Source organism: Cottoperca gobio, chromosome 18, assembly GCF_900634415.1.
Source record: "Cottoperca gobio chromosome 18, fCotGob3.1, whole genome shotgun sequence".
NCBI classification, from domain to species: domain Eukaryota; kingdom Metazoa; phylum Chordata; class Actinopteri; order Perciformes; family Bovichtidae; genus Cottoperca; species Cottoperca gobio.
The window spans coordinates 5,187,992-5,201,529 of NC_041372.1; the positions used below are offsets into that span (position 1 = coordinate 5,187,992).

At 43.6% G+C, this 13,538-nt stretch overlaps 1 protein-coding gene across 2 annotated transcripts in view; it reads right to left on the reverse strand.

The window, feature by feature from the left end:
- LOC115023467 (neuroligin-2-like) overlaps positions 1-13,538 on the reverse strand; it is a 148,242-nt gene that overhangs the window by 75,789 nt on the left and 58,915 nt on the right. The window lies entirely within an intron of this gene.

The following is a 13,538-nucleotide window of genomic DNA, read 5'->3' on the forward strand; positions in this document are numbered from 1 at the left end:
CTCGCTCCCTCTCTTTCTGACTTCTCATTTTCCAATTCCCACTACTGTTCCCTCTCTCTCTCTCTCTCTCTCTCTCTCTCTCTCTCTCTCTCTCTCTCTCTCTCTCTCTCTCTCTCTCTCTCTCTCTCTCTCTCTCTCTCTCTCTCTCTCTCTCTCTCTCTCTCTCTCTCTCTCTCTCTCTCTCTCTCTCTCTCTCTCTCTCTCTCTCTCTCTCTCTCTCTCTCTCTCTCTCTCTTTTCATTCTCCTGGTGCCTCATTCTGAAGCCTCAGACTGAGAGCCTGAGAAATATCGTTCCAACGTGGCTGAAGGGGGAGAACAAAATAGAAAGAAAGAAATGGAAAAGGATGGAGAGGACATGGAAGCATAGGGTATGCTGACATGAGTTTTACTAAATATTGTGTACGAGAGAGACAGAGAAAGAGAAAAGCAGCGTCTGCTTTAGGGACGATGAGACATTTGTACAGGTGGGAGAGGAGAAAAATGGGTGGAAAAAGTCGAAGTGTCTGGGAGAAAAGAATGTTGTGAAAAAGAGAGGAGAGGACAAAAGTGTGGCTAGGGGGTATTTTTAACAGCAGAGAGATGGGATGTGAAAACAAGGTGTGAGAGAGTTACAGTGAGAGAAGAAAGGGAGAAAAGGCGAGGTAAGGAGGGAAAGAAAAGTTTGGAGGGAAGAGGAGGAAGTTAGGTGGAGGAAAAATGTGGCGGTAGGGGGGGGTGATAAGAGAGGTATAGAGGGGGGGATAAAAGATAAAGAGATGACAGTGAGAAAAAGATAGAAAGATTGTGTGAAGCAGAGGTAAACAGATGTAGTGACATTTACGAAGTGGTGATGATCGAGTAGGCATGAAGGTTAAAGCCATTTTCTCCCCATGTAGCCAGACACCCACAAACACACACACAAAAACACACACACACACACACACACACTTATCTTCTCATGCGTTCATGCATCCACTACAGATGTGTGCTTTAGAGTTTAAACTCCAGTGTGAATCTGGATTACAATGCACTTACTATAGAATTATTACAGGATTTATTACTATACAGTCATTGTAAAGTTATTATAGGATTACCAGGAACCTCTCAGCCCGTCAACTATAAATCCTGCTCTTCTCAACCAAAGAATAGTGAAGAGAATTGGAGATGGTGAGCATTCATTTTTCATAAGGTGACCAAATAAAGAAATCCATAGTTGCATGTAATGCCGCCTCCCCGGTGTAAACACTGCACAACTTTTAATGAAAAACACCCCCTCTTCACACATTGATTCACACGTCGTCTATACATCTACAGTTTAACAGGGATGTGTGTGTGTGTGTGTGTGTGTGTGTGTGGCAAGATGTTTTCTAACTGACTGGTTTGACCTCAAACAACAAGCATCTTATTTTATCCGATTTATGAATTTAATTATAAATTAATAATGAATTTAATCAATTTATGATCATTCTCGGTACACACTTTAACACCGAAAAGACCGCAAATGCAGTTTTATTAATATCACAATTTAAAACAAAATATTATATTTCTGTGAATTTGTTCAGCCCTAGTGTGTGTGTGTGTGTGTGTGTGTGTGTGTGTGTGTGTGTGTGTGTGTGATTCCCTCTGCGGTAGAGGTGATATAGTACTGGAGACTCTCACAGTCCATCTCCCATGATACCCCGGGTCTGTCAGAACAACACCCGCTGTTTGTCTCGTCATGTAAAAGATAACGGGGAAGTTGAGACGAGCCCATTTTTTAACCATTTTGACATTTGCAGTTTTGTCAGCGGAGCTGCGTGTGCTCTTTATTGGGCTAACCTTTGAAGAGCAAAGAGTCTTTATGTTGTCTGACATATGGGGAAGGTAAAGGGATGGGAAACAAGAAAATACGGAGGGAGGTTGTTATGTTGAGCTATCAAACTGCGGACAGGCTCAGCTGCTCTGTTGCCATTTCATGTAGTATTTCATCTCGGAGGTATTCTCTGCGGTGTGTTGGCTTCCGTTGTCTTTTCTTCAAGAAGAAAAGACACCAGTTTGTGTGTTTGAACAGTCATTCAACCCCGTGGCTATTTCTGCCCTAAACAAAGGCTTGTTGGTGATCTGTGCAATAACCTTCAGGTATGATCCGAGATCACTGTCGCTGCTTATCTGTCCATGTGGGCTTTGAACTCTTATTGCTGCTTTAACACCAAAGCAGTTTCCATTACATGCAACACAAAAGGTCTACTCTACTCCCCCCCGCCCCCCCCTTCTCTGCTCTGTTTTGAAATGTCTTGATATGAATGGTAAGAACCAAAAAGAAACGTATTCATATATAAAAGTTTGTGTTGTTGTGGATCAAATTAGTGCGGAAACATTTTTCAATTAGTTGACAAGCATTTTCATAATATGTTTGTGATTTAATTAATCAATTAAGCAAAAAAGCCAAACATTGGCCGGTGCCACCAACTCAAATAAGAGTATTTTCTGATTTATTCATTTTTTAAATCACTACCAATTGAAAATCTAGAAACTATTTGTCAAAAAACAATTACAGTTTTATTAATAATCAACTTTTCATTCGTGGGATGACATTTGTTTTACGTCTTCTTACACTGTCACTTTAAATGAGTGGACTAAAAAAGTTTGATTGTTGCACATTGTAAGCTGCGGACTTCTATCTGACAGCGTCAGCTAAACGTCCAAAGTGTGAATGCTCCATGATATCATCCTCTACGAACACTTTAAATCTCACAATGGGAATGTTCAGAGGAAACAGCAGCATCAGCATGTTTGTATGAAAGAGCTGAATGTGTTTTGAGGCCTGGAAGCTCGGACACAAAGAGGTGAAGCACAAAAGCTTGTTTGGGGCTGACCCTTTGCCTTCCTTCCTCCCTGCCTTCATCTAAATCCATCCCCCTCCTCTCGGGTCAGCCTTGTAAGAGCTTATTCCACCGCGGGCCGCAGCGCTGGGACATTACTAACCAGAGAACGGACGAGGCAGAGCTCCTAATGCTGACAGAGTGGAACAGTGAGGGAGTGCCAAGATGGAGCACGGGGAGTAATTTAGGTCAAAGGCCCAGGAGGGAAACCAAGATGCAGACAAGGCCATATATATATATATATGTTTTTAAACTTTCTTTGCGTCTTCCCTTCGTTCTTCATATGTCCCGATCCCTACGCGTGCCAGCTGTGCATATTCCATTAAAGGAGAAGTCTCTGAAATACGCCGGCTAACACTGAGTTATGAAATCATGTCAGATTTTCCATTCATATTAATTTGTCCCACTAAGGTCTTCTATAATGGGATCGAAATCCTGTTAAACTTGAACGCAAAATAAAGGAGACTCCTGGGAAATAAGGCAGAGATGACAACAGTGATATAGAAGAAAACGTGTTGTTTTAATGCTGTTGGACAGTTCAATCGCCATCTCCCTTTCAAGCCACATTATCTCCCTCAAGCTGCAACGTACCAAAACGCCACGAGTGCATCTGTTGTGTCACCAGAGACCGAACCTCTCGCTGTTTGCATTAACTGTACAATCAAGTGATCCAGCTCTGAGGACCTTTTACTGGATACTTCAATAAAAAAATACCTTGATTAAGAAAATAAAAATAAACGTTTAATGTATCTGGCACCTTGAGGAAAAACTGCTCAAATAGAATCAATTGAGTTTGTGTGGAAAATTTGACTCAATTTCCTCTGTTGGGCTAGGGAATTATTTTAATCTATTTAAACCAAACCGGACTTTTTAAAGCTTCGCAGAGCAAACTGAACCGCCAATTACATTCCTCCAGTTTGATAACTAATAGACGAGTTTAGTTGATATTCACCACACTGTATGAATTTATCTTTGACTGCATAAATACAGTTTTCACAGTGTTGACTGAATGTTTAGTGAGAGCTATAATACTTATAAATCCTAACCTCTTTGTCTTCTAAACCCCTAAAACAAAGCAATGTCCCCTTGTCCCTGGAGGCATGTGTGTACCAGCAGGTTAGACCACAGAGTGCTGTATTCTGAAGAGGTCAAATGATCCACTAATTCAAACGGAAAAGAAAAGTATGAAAAACACAGTTAATCATCTTGTGAAACTTAGAAATCATTAATCAGAGCTGAACCAAAGGAACAGCCCAAGTAGTTTCCCCAAAAGGTTTATTTGTATACGTTTAAATCTCCTATAAAGTGAGGAGTCAGTAAATGGGAGAATACCACTTTAAATTTGATTTGGTTGTGTGTACTCGTGTCATGACGGGCTCCTCTACTGCTGTCCATGGTGCTGAAATGTGAGCTGACATCTTGCATGCTGCTGATCTTTTTTGGGGGGGATTTCTTTTGCCTTGTGAAAACACAGCACCAAGTGAACCCTATCTGCACACTGCATGGCAGTACTAAGTGATGCTATAATATCTCATTTCAGAATAAATTAATGAAGTGTGTGTTCACCTGTGTCGCAGTGGCCCAGGTGTGTGAGCTGCACAGATGATGCAGTCACAACTCTACGGATTATACTGGACTTCCAGTCATTATTTCTACGTGTCAGTTTGAGCCCGGCGGCGACTCTTTCTAACTCCTGATGAATTGCGCGGCAACGACGCACTGACTGTAAATATCAGCAGACTTTTCCCGGCCTTGCCTCTGGATAACCTCCTGCTCTCTCCGTCTTCTCCTTCCTCCCTTCTTTCTTTTAATCTCTCTTCTTTTTCTTGTTCGTTCTCTCTGCCCTCACCATTCAGTGTTGTGGGAGGCCCCCGAGCAGCGGGACCTGACAGAGGGAGCTGTGCGTGTGCTGGAAGGGTCATTTGCATTCACTGCCACAGGCCACCTCGGCTTTAGAAGCCCTGAAGAGATGGCCCTTTCAGCTGTATTGAAAGAGATGGAGTGTGTGTGTGTGTGTGTGTGTGTGTGTGGGAGGGGGGGGGGGGGGGGGGGGGGGGGGGGGGGGGGAGGCGGATGAGAGCTAGGTAGAGAGTGAGAAAAGGCAATATACCTCATAATGCAGAGTGAGCAATTCATGTGGATGTGCATGGGTCAACAAGTCTGTGTCTGTGTTTGTGTGTGTGTGCATGTTCCAACAAGTGTTTGCCTGTGTGTGTGTGTGTGTGTGTGTGTGTGTGTGTGTGTGTGTGTGTGTGTGTGTGTGTGTGTGTGTTTGCATACATGTGCATCTTCAGTAACTTAGCCTTGGGGCCAAGCCAGAGCCATTATTAATCCCCAGACAGCTGAATTCTGCTTTTTTTTTTTTTTTGCTGTGCACTTTATAGGGTGCTGGGTCTCTTTGATCTTCCTATATCTCAAGGTTACTTTAATAACAAGTACACTTTCAGAGTAAGAGCCCGATCTGTTTCCAATTTCCATGGGCAGGGGGAATAGAGGTAGATATGATCGTGTTAAAGGTCTGTAATCCCTTAGAAACTAGCTTCATTTTCTTCCTTCTCCAAGTGCTTCTTCTATTAAAGTGAAAATAGTTTCTACTCGGTATGAAGGAGGGAAAAAAAGATTCCTATTCAAATAAGAACGTCTAATATCAATTTGACTTCAGTTCAATAATACAAATCATTACACCGCAATACGCCGTCTCTATACTCAAGCTTATCTCCACCGCACAGCGTTTGCTCCGTCATATTTAAATCAACAACATGGTAACAGGATCGCTGACCACGCTGGTCTGAAAGGGCAGACTCAGCAGTTCAGCGTGTGAACTGTATCAATAAAGTGGAGGATTAATTATAAAAAGGGAAAAAGCACCGAGAGCTGAGGACGATTTATGATCCGGCTGCTATACATCATACCACCTGAATCCCGTTCATCACTGCACATACACTAAGACATATAACTATATTTACTGATATAATATAGTGATAGGAATATCATTTTTGCAATAAACAAGCAGTCTATCCCTCCAGCATACAAGTAAATATCCAGCTACAGCCTCTGGGTCTGAATAGTGCCCTAAACCTGCATTCTTTCAACTCCACTTGTTGCAAAAAGGAAAGAAATGTACGAGAAAATGACTTCACATCTAACTTGATTCATATTTAAACATCGTAAACATAGTGTTATGGTCTCAATCGCTGGTTTCAAGTCAGAATGATCTTCATTTAGTAAATTATGGTCCAATTTAGAGTAAAATAGACAAACAAATCAGGGTGTTGTCGTCTGAACCCTTTCACACTGTGTTTTCACTTTATAAAAAATTCATTGGAACATTTGGTCGCCTAAAAAATGCCTCATTCATCGTACTTTGCTCCACCCTCTTCTGTACGTCCACTTCTTATATACAGTCTGCGGTAAATATCCAGCTATCAAACAGGATGATGTGAGTGTGTGAGGAGACATGTTTATATAGTTTACTTTCTGCACGTTCAAACTACAGTAAAGGTTGCGGAGAAGTTAGCCAGCGTCACATGTGTGACACATGTGTTACACATGTGACGCTCATTGTTTGAGCGTTTGTGTCAGAAAGGCCAGAAGCACCCATGTCTCTTAAAGTGAGTCCGAGCCGCTGTCCCACCTGAGCGCACTTTTTTTTTTAATGGAATGTTTAATTGATAGCAGAGAGTACATCAGACTTCATGAAATCCCATTAGATGTACTTAATCAATCCCCGAGTAAAATCAGATGATATCCCAGATTGTGCTGGAGCGCTGCTGCAGAAAGCCTGAAAGCTTATTATTTAAGTACTGTTGTAAAGTCAATTCACTCTCCTGAGGCTAAAACGATCATTTAAAATGGACTGTCTACAGCTAAATCCTATTTCTGCCTTCATTGCTCATCCAAAACATACGGTGATGATGACCGGGAAGCTGTGAGAGGCAGGGGATACGCTTGAGAGAAAAGGAGCGGGGCAGAGAGGTAAAATGGTGTGTGGTATGGGATGTAAAGGAAGAGAGGTAGGGCTGCAATGCATGAAGAAGAGGGATCGTTTGAAGCTGAGTGAGAGGAGAAGAGAGGATGATGGGGGGGAGGGGGGGGAGGACAGGAGAGTCGATCTGACTGATGACCTACATGAATGCGTCAAAATGGGTAAAAAGAAAAACACACCGGCGAGATTGTTAGGATCATGTGATGTGCATGCACATGCATTCACATACGTACACACACACACACACTGAATACTAAAACCCACCCACGCATGCATCCACACACACACACACACACACACACACACACACACACACCCTCTTTCTCTCCGTCTCTCTGGCTTACGGGCTATAAATAGCTGGAACTGAGCCCTTGCTAATTCCTTCATTCAGAGTCTAGTGGAAAGGCAAAATGCACACAGACTTTGATGCGCGCCCCGACAGGAAGATACAGGAAGTGGTGGATGGTTGCCAAGACAACCCCCCATCCCCCCCCCGCACACTTCCCCCTTCGATCTAAATTCTGCACTCCTTCATCCTCCCTGGTACTCATCCTCTCTTCATGTCAATGCCTCTCGCTAACTATACTGTTGCTTCCTCCTTCAGAGGCTAACTGAAAGCTTCAAAATGCGATCAATATCATAATCTGGCAGTGTGCTCCGTGCCGGTCGTGTAATCCCGTCATGAAAGCACCGCATTTGCTCGCGTCCACAATAAGTAAAGATACCGAGTAAATTAAGCAAATCATTTTACATCATCGATGTCTGCAGAGTTGATTTTAACGCAGTGACACTTCAGATGTTCGGGTGACTGGATTTGAAATGTTTAGGGTCTGGAAAACACAGCGTGCACAAATGTAAGCGCGCTGAGATACATTGGAAGCGCCTGATCAAGTTTAGCAACCGTAACGAGGCACGGCAGGCCTGTCGAGCTTTGGATTTCTCCAGAGGTGTGCACGTAGCGACTCTCTGCATTTAGAGTTTTACAGTCTGGACGCTGGTGTATTTTCTTTTTTTTTCCAGCCTTTTTAAAAGCAGAAAGCCGGAGCAAAGTCTCAGAAATGCATTAAACTGTTTGTTTATCTGTTCTAAGATAAATTGGAGGGTGAAAAGGGCCAAAAAGAGGAACGAATAATTCTGGATTTATTTCCCCGGAGAGGAGGTTGATAGCGAGCGCTTCTTTTAAATCTCTCCTCTCCAAAGCTTTTCCATGATTAGTTATTGTTATTTGCTCAAACATGTTCCAGTATTGCAAGAAATACACTTTAATGAAACGGAATGTGAGACGAGACTCCGATTTCAAAACTTTTAAAACCATAAGCACTTAGAAAACTGGACTGCATCCCACGAGGAGGAGTTTCACAGTTAATCTCTCAAATCCAAAACACATTCACACATCCTACAAGATTTGAAAATAATTCCATCACACACTCTACACAATATTAAGAGCTCCATCTCCCTCTTTCTCACCCACAGACAGACTCCCACTCCCTTTATCACGTCTCATCCGGATTCCACCCAACACTTGTCTTTGTCTGCACAGTTATGATTCGACTTGTATGACACGTCAGCCTCAGTAGTCCTGGACACATTTCTAATAACCTTTGCTACATTTCAACCGTCCGTCAAACCCGTGGGCTACACCAGCTTAGCAGTCAGCCCCCCCCCCCCCCCCCTCCCTCTGCTCATGTTACGTGTTGGATATTGTCGATCTGTGCTGGAAGGAGTGATGTTACTGATATCATGCAGAGATCGAGTTGTGTCATCCCTGGGGGAACCGCCTTGTCTTCGTTTACGGACATGTTGCTTTCTGTCTTTAAAAGAAAACTCCACAATCTTTTCATTTTGTTGTGCATCGGGGACTCGGAGTCGGACACTTGATCCCCAAAAACCAGTTTGTTTGATTAGTGTGAACACTGTGCACCGTACCCGGGAAAAGTGCATCGATGCGAGCCCGGGTTGAACAGGTGGTCTCGAGTACCGTTTGCATCAGGATAGAGTTGCAAAGGCATTTCTTAACGCCGCTGGTCTCCTCCGAAATCGGCGTACGCTCGCAGCACGCGCCAATCTCATCCTGCACGACCCTTGGGTGATAAAGTAGGAAGGCAGGCGAGAGGGTCGTTCTTGATATGGTGTCCAGAATACAAAACAATAGTAGGCATAATACCAAGGTCGACTCCATTCCACGGGCTTGGGAACCTGTGATTGTTTTTTGACAACACAAACTAATGTTAGCCTAGATGATGACGCAAGTGTACTCGAGTACCCAAAGTCATTACTAAGGTGAACGCTGAGCGGTGGGGGAGTGGAGCGAGGCGGGCGATCGCACACGGGCACGATATGAATCAAATCGTACTGAATATGAAACAACCCTAAATATATCACACAACATCTAGGTGAGGAAAACTCATCTTTTAAGGCCCAAAACTTTTCTTAATTTTATTCCTTACAGCGCTGTGCACCCTGTGTACGGTGACTGCCACTGGCCTTTTCCAGCTGTCCTAGATGAATGGAAAAGTTCAAAGCGAGTGAACGACCCTGGCTGATTTGATTCTCTCTTCAGCATCCCCACCTCCCGGAGTAAGACAAAGCCTTTGACCGAGCGGGCCAGTTGGTGTCTGCTCCACTGTGCCTCGGGATGGAGCAGAGAGCAGAGAGGAACAGGGCGAGAGGAAGAGGTGAAACATGAGAGGAGGCGCAAAAGCAAAGATGGATTCTGTCAGATTTGCTTGGAAAGGGTTGGACCAGAGGCTGCACGAGGCCCTTTGCTCTGACCTCCATCTTCTATAAAATGATGATGATAAGAGGCCTGACTTCAAATCTGACTCTCTGCTTCTCACTCTGTCCTTGTCTTTTTATTACATGCTCTGCTTTGTGTCCTTCAGTTCTGGCGAGCGTGCTCACATCAAAGGAAACTTTTGGGTAAGTGATAAAGGGTGAGTGGGTGAGAGTGTGAGGGGGAGAAAGACAGTGGATATTTCACAAGTCCCTTTTGAAGGGAGAGGCACCCTTACTGTCTGCAATTGTTCATTTAAGGGAAGTGTATTCTGCCTGCAGAAAGATGGCGATCTATTTTCCGCCCATTATCCTTTTTTCTCTCCCATTTTTGTTCTTTATATATCGGGTATCGGGAGAAAAAGACGACATAAAGAAAGAGATGGAGCAGAATAATCAGGGTTTTTTTCTGGCATCAGATGCAAAATATATTGAGTTTCCCCTGTTGCATGCTGGTATCTCTCTCTCTCTCTCTCGTTCAATTATTTATCCGTTTGTTTTATCTATTTTATTTATTTATTCATCTCTAGCCCTTTGGCGACGGCGATGCCACAGCGCAGCCCTCGACCGCCACGTGCATCATCGTGTTAGTATTGAACCCTTCTTGATGAATCTCCTCAGAAAATTGAAATATTGCAGAATGGGGAGATGTGGGAGTTTGAGTTTGATGCATGGAGATGGATGAAGTATTGGATGGAATAATATATGAGGCCCCCAGCTTGCACCCTGCGGCTCAGCCCAAGTAGCTGACAACGCTGAGGTTAGCGGTTAAAATCCCAGAGGATTATCAGGCAAGACCGATGTATATCCTCCTCCAACAGGACTAATTAAATAGAACTAGCATCTTAAAAAGCACTTTGTAACAACTTATCAGGGTTAAACCTCAGCCTACCACCAACAAAGTTCTTGTTCTAAGTGTCGAGGAGTCTCAGTTGGTTCAAGCTTTTCTGTTTTATTCTAGAATTCAATCCTTAAATAAGGAATTATTGATATTTAAAGGGCCATCTGTGTCCACAATAGATGCATGTTAGGCACACATTAAGATGCCTCAGAGAAGCCTCATTTGTTTGGGATTTGCTGTTTCCTGTGAAGTTGGCCTCCGAAAAAAAAGCTAATGAGAAATCGTCACATGAATGGGTGGGAAGTGGTTTCAAAGAAACAGGAAGGAAGGAACAGACCAGTACAAAAATGACACTTCACTACAGGAAATGGTGCATCTCAAGTTTACTTGTTGGAAAATAACCATCACAAAGTATTGAAAAGATAATACTTTTAAGAATAATCAATGGAGAAAAGGGGGGGGAACAGTTTATTATTTGGTTGGAACAATTGTAAGAAAGGTAGGACAATGCCTGGTTTGTGGGGGGCTTTGTCGAGCAAGAGGGGAAAATGTCACAGTTCTCTATGTAAAGCACAAGAACTATTGGACTCCACACAGTCAGTAAAGACGCTACACGGCTGGTGTCGACGTTTCAGCGGGGGTCGTGAGTCCACTGACGAAATAAGTTTTCTCCAAAAAAAAAAAAAAAGCAACTAGTTTCTGACAAAGTAATGTTTTTTCCACACTTCTATGCCCTCTGACTAACTGCACAAAGCGCTGTGTTAATGGGTGCTGACTGCAGTCAGCAGCAGCAGCGGCAGCAGCGGCGGCAGCGGCGGCAGCAGCAGCAGCTGCGGCAGCAGCAGCAGCAGCTGCGGCGGCAGCAGCGGCGGCGGCGGCAGCAGCGGCGGCGGCAGCAGTGGCAGCAGCAGCAGCAGCAGCGGCAGCAGCAGCAGCAGCATCAGCAGGCAGCCGGTCTTTCCCTCCCTTCCCTCGTCTATTGATCCACTGTGACTCTGCAGGAGCCAGATGAAAACCTCTCGCTATGATTTATGGGATGTCATCTCCAGGGGAACCGGCAGAGTCCCTCCCTCTCTGCATTTGGCGAGGGAGCAACCTGCCGGAGGGGCAAAAGCAGTTCCCCTGGGTCTTAAGGCCTGATATGTTACCACAGGGACAAGAAAACAAGCTGTGTTCTTCAATGTATTCTTACAGAGTAACTCGTGAAGAAAAGCCAGGACCATCCTTTATTGAAAAGTACTTACTGTGAAATTTAAAGTTGTTGGGTCGCACAGAGTTTATGTATTTACAGAGTGTAAAAATAATGATTCATTAAGTAACTTAAGAACCAACACATCTCATAGTATGACCATGCTCTATAATATGAGATTAAGTTTCTGTTCATTAGATAGTAACCGTGTCATTTTATATTTTTATTTTACGATGATTATGTTCCATTTCTTGTTTTTGTCCTAAACTGTTACAGATTTAGAAACACGTATTGACGAGTACCATGGAATTAATGAACAAATGACAACACATGGCTAGCTTAGCAACTTACTAAGTACTAAAGTATTAATTAAAGAGCCATGAGTAACCACCAAATGTTAGCGTATTTGTTTATCTACGAACAAACACACACATTAATGACAGTGTCCCACTTTCCTCCGGTCGCACTGATGGCAGCATTAAGAAGTAATTCTGCCGGCTTAATCCACTTAAAATGAGGAGAGTTCTTTTTTTTTTTTTTTTTTTAAGGATTCTGTCTTAAGGGTGCCCTATAAAAAGGATACAAGTAAAAGGCCTCAGGAGACTCTGAGATGCAACATTCATTATTTAAAAGCACGAAGAATAGAAGAGGAATCAACGGCAGGAGAAGAGGATGAGGGTGTGTGTGTGTGTGTGTTGCCACGTGAACATATTCAGCTTTGTGTGGTGTGGCGTGTCCCTGTGGACAGCGAGCTGTGGCTGATTTTTGATCTACTGCCCAAAAGCTTTCTCCTCTTGTCTGCTTTCCTCTTCGCCTCCCTCTCCCTCCCCGGCAGCACATGTAGAGAAAAAAATGACTTAAAATCGATGCGGGAGGAGAAGCAGAGGAAAGGAGGAGCAAAGAGAAAGACAACCCCGGAGTGCTGAGGCTAGCAATGTCATGCCTGACTTGACCACCATAAATCTACCAGCATGAGGGATGAAACAAGTCCATATGTTGCCACTGAAGCTTTTTAACAATACAAGAAGCCATATACATCCAAATTATATACTTTCTATTTGCAATGTTGGTATCTGTGATGTTTATGATGTAACGCTGATGCTTCATGTTGATGAATGAAGGTCACTATTTTACACCAGTGTGACATCTCCAGAGAGTGCACTGTACACCGAAGGGACAGTGTGTGAGCGAGTGTGTGTGTGTGTGTGTGTGTGTGTGTGTGTGTGTGTGTGTGTGTGTGTGTATTTGCACACTGTCGCACAACAGCAAAAACAAGCTGTGCGACAGAGTGAAATGATGATGACCTGATGTACAGAGTTCTATACGTGTCCGAGGAGCTATAAGTGGTAATGACGCGGTGTCGAGGCTGCAGTGTTGGAGTGGAGAGGCGGAAGGAAGGAAGGAAGAAAGGAAGGAAGAAAGGAAGGAAGGGTGTTGAGCTGTGAGGGGATAAAAAAAAAAGTCCAGTCGAGTGATAGAAGTGCTGACAGGGAGACTGAAATGTGTTAGAGAGAAGAAAAGGTGTAAATCACTGACTCATCACTATACTGACATGCACACCGATGTGCACATATAGTATAGTCAGCAAGAAGGACAGATGAATACAGAGGCACACACAAGTCGATATTGATACTACAAAGCCGACGGTGGAGGATTCTCTTCTGGTTGTGTGCTTATAAAAACTTTGAAGAAGCAACGCTCTTTCTGAAGTCCTTTTAGTTGTTTGAGGTCAAACCAAGTCACATTTTGCGCATCGGGAGAGCCGCCAACACGACTCTTACAGCCTTCTCCCTGTGAAAGGTGACGGCTTTGTGCAGCTTATAACAGAGATATAGAAATGAAAAGACAAATGTAGAACACGTCTTACGATACCCTAGGCAAGAAGAGAGAGGGGGAGTCTGTACTCTTCA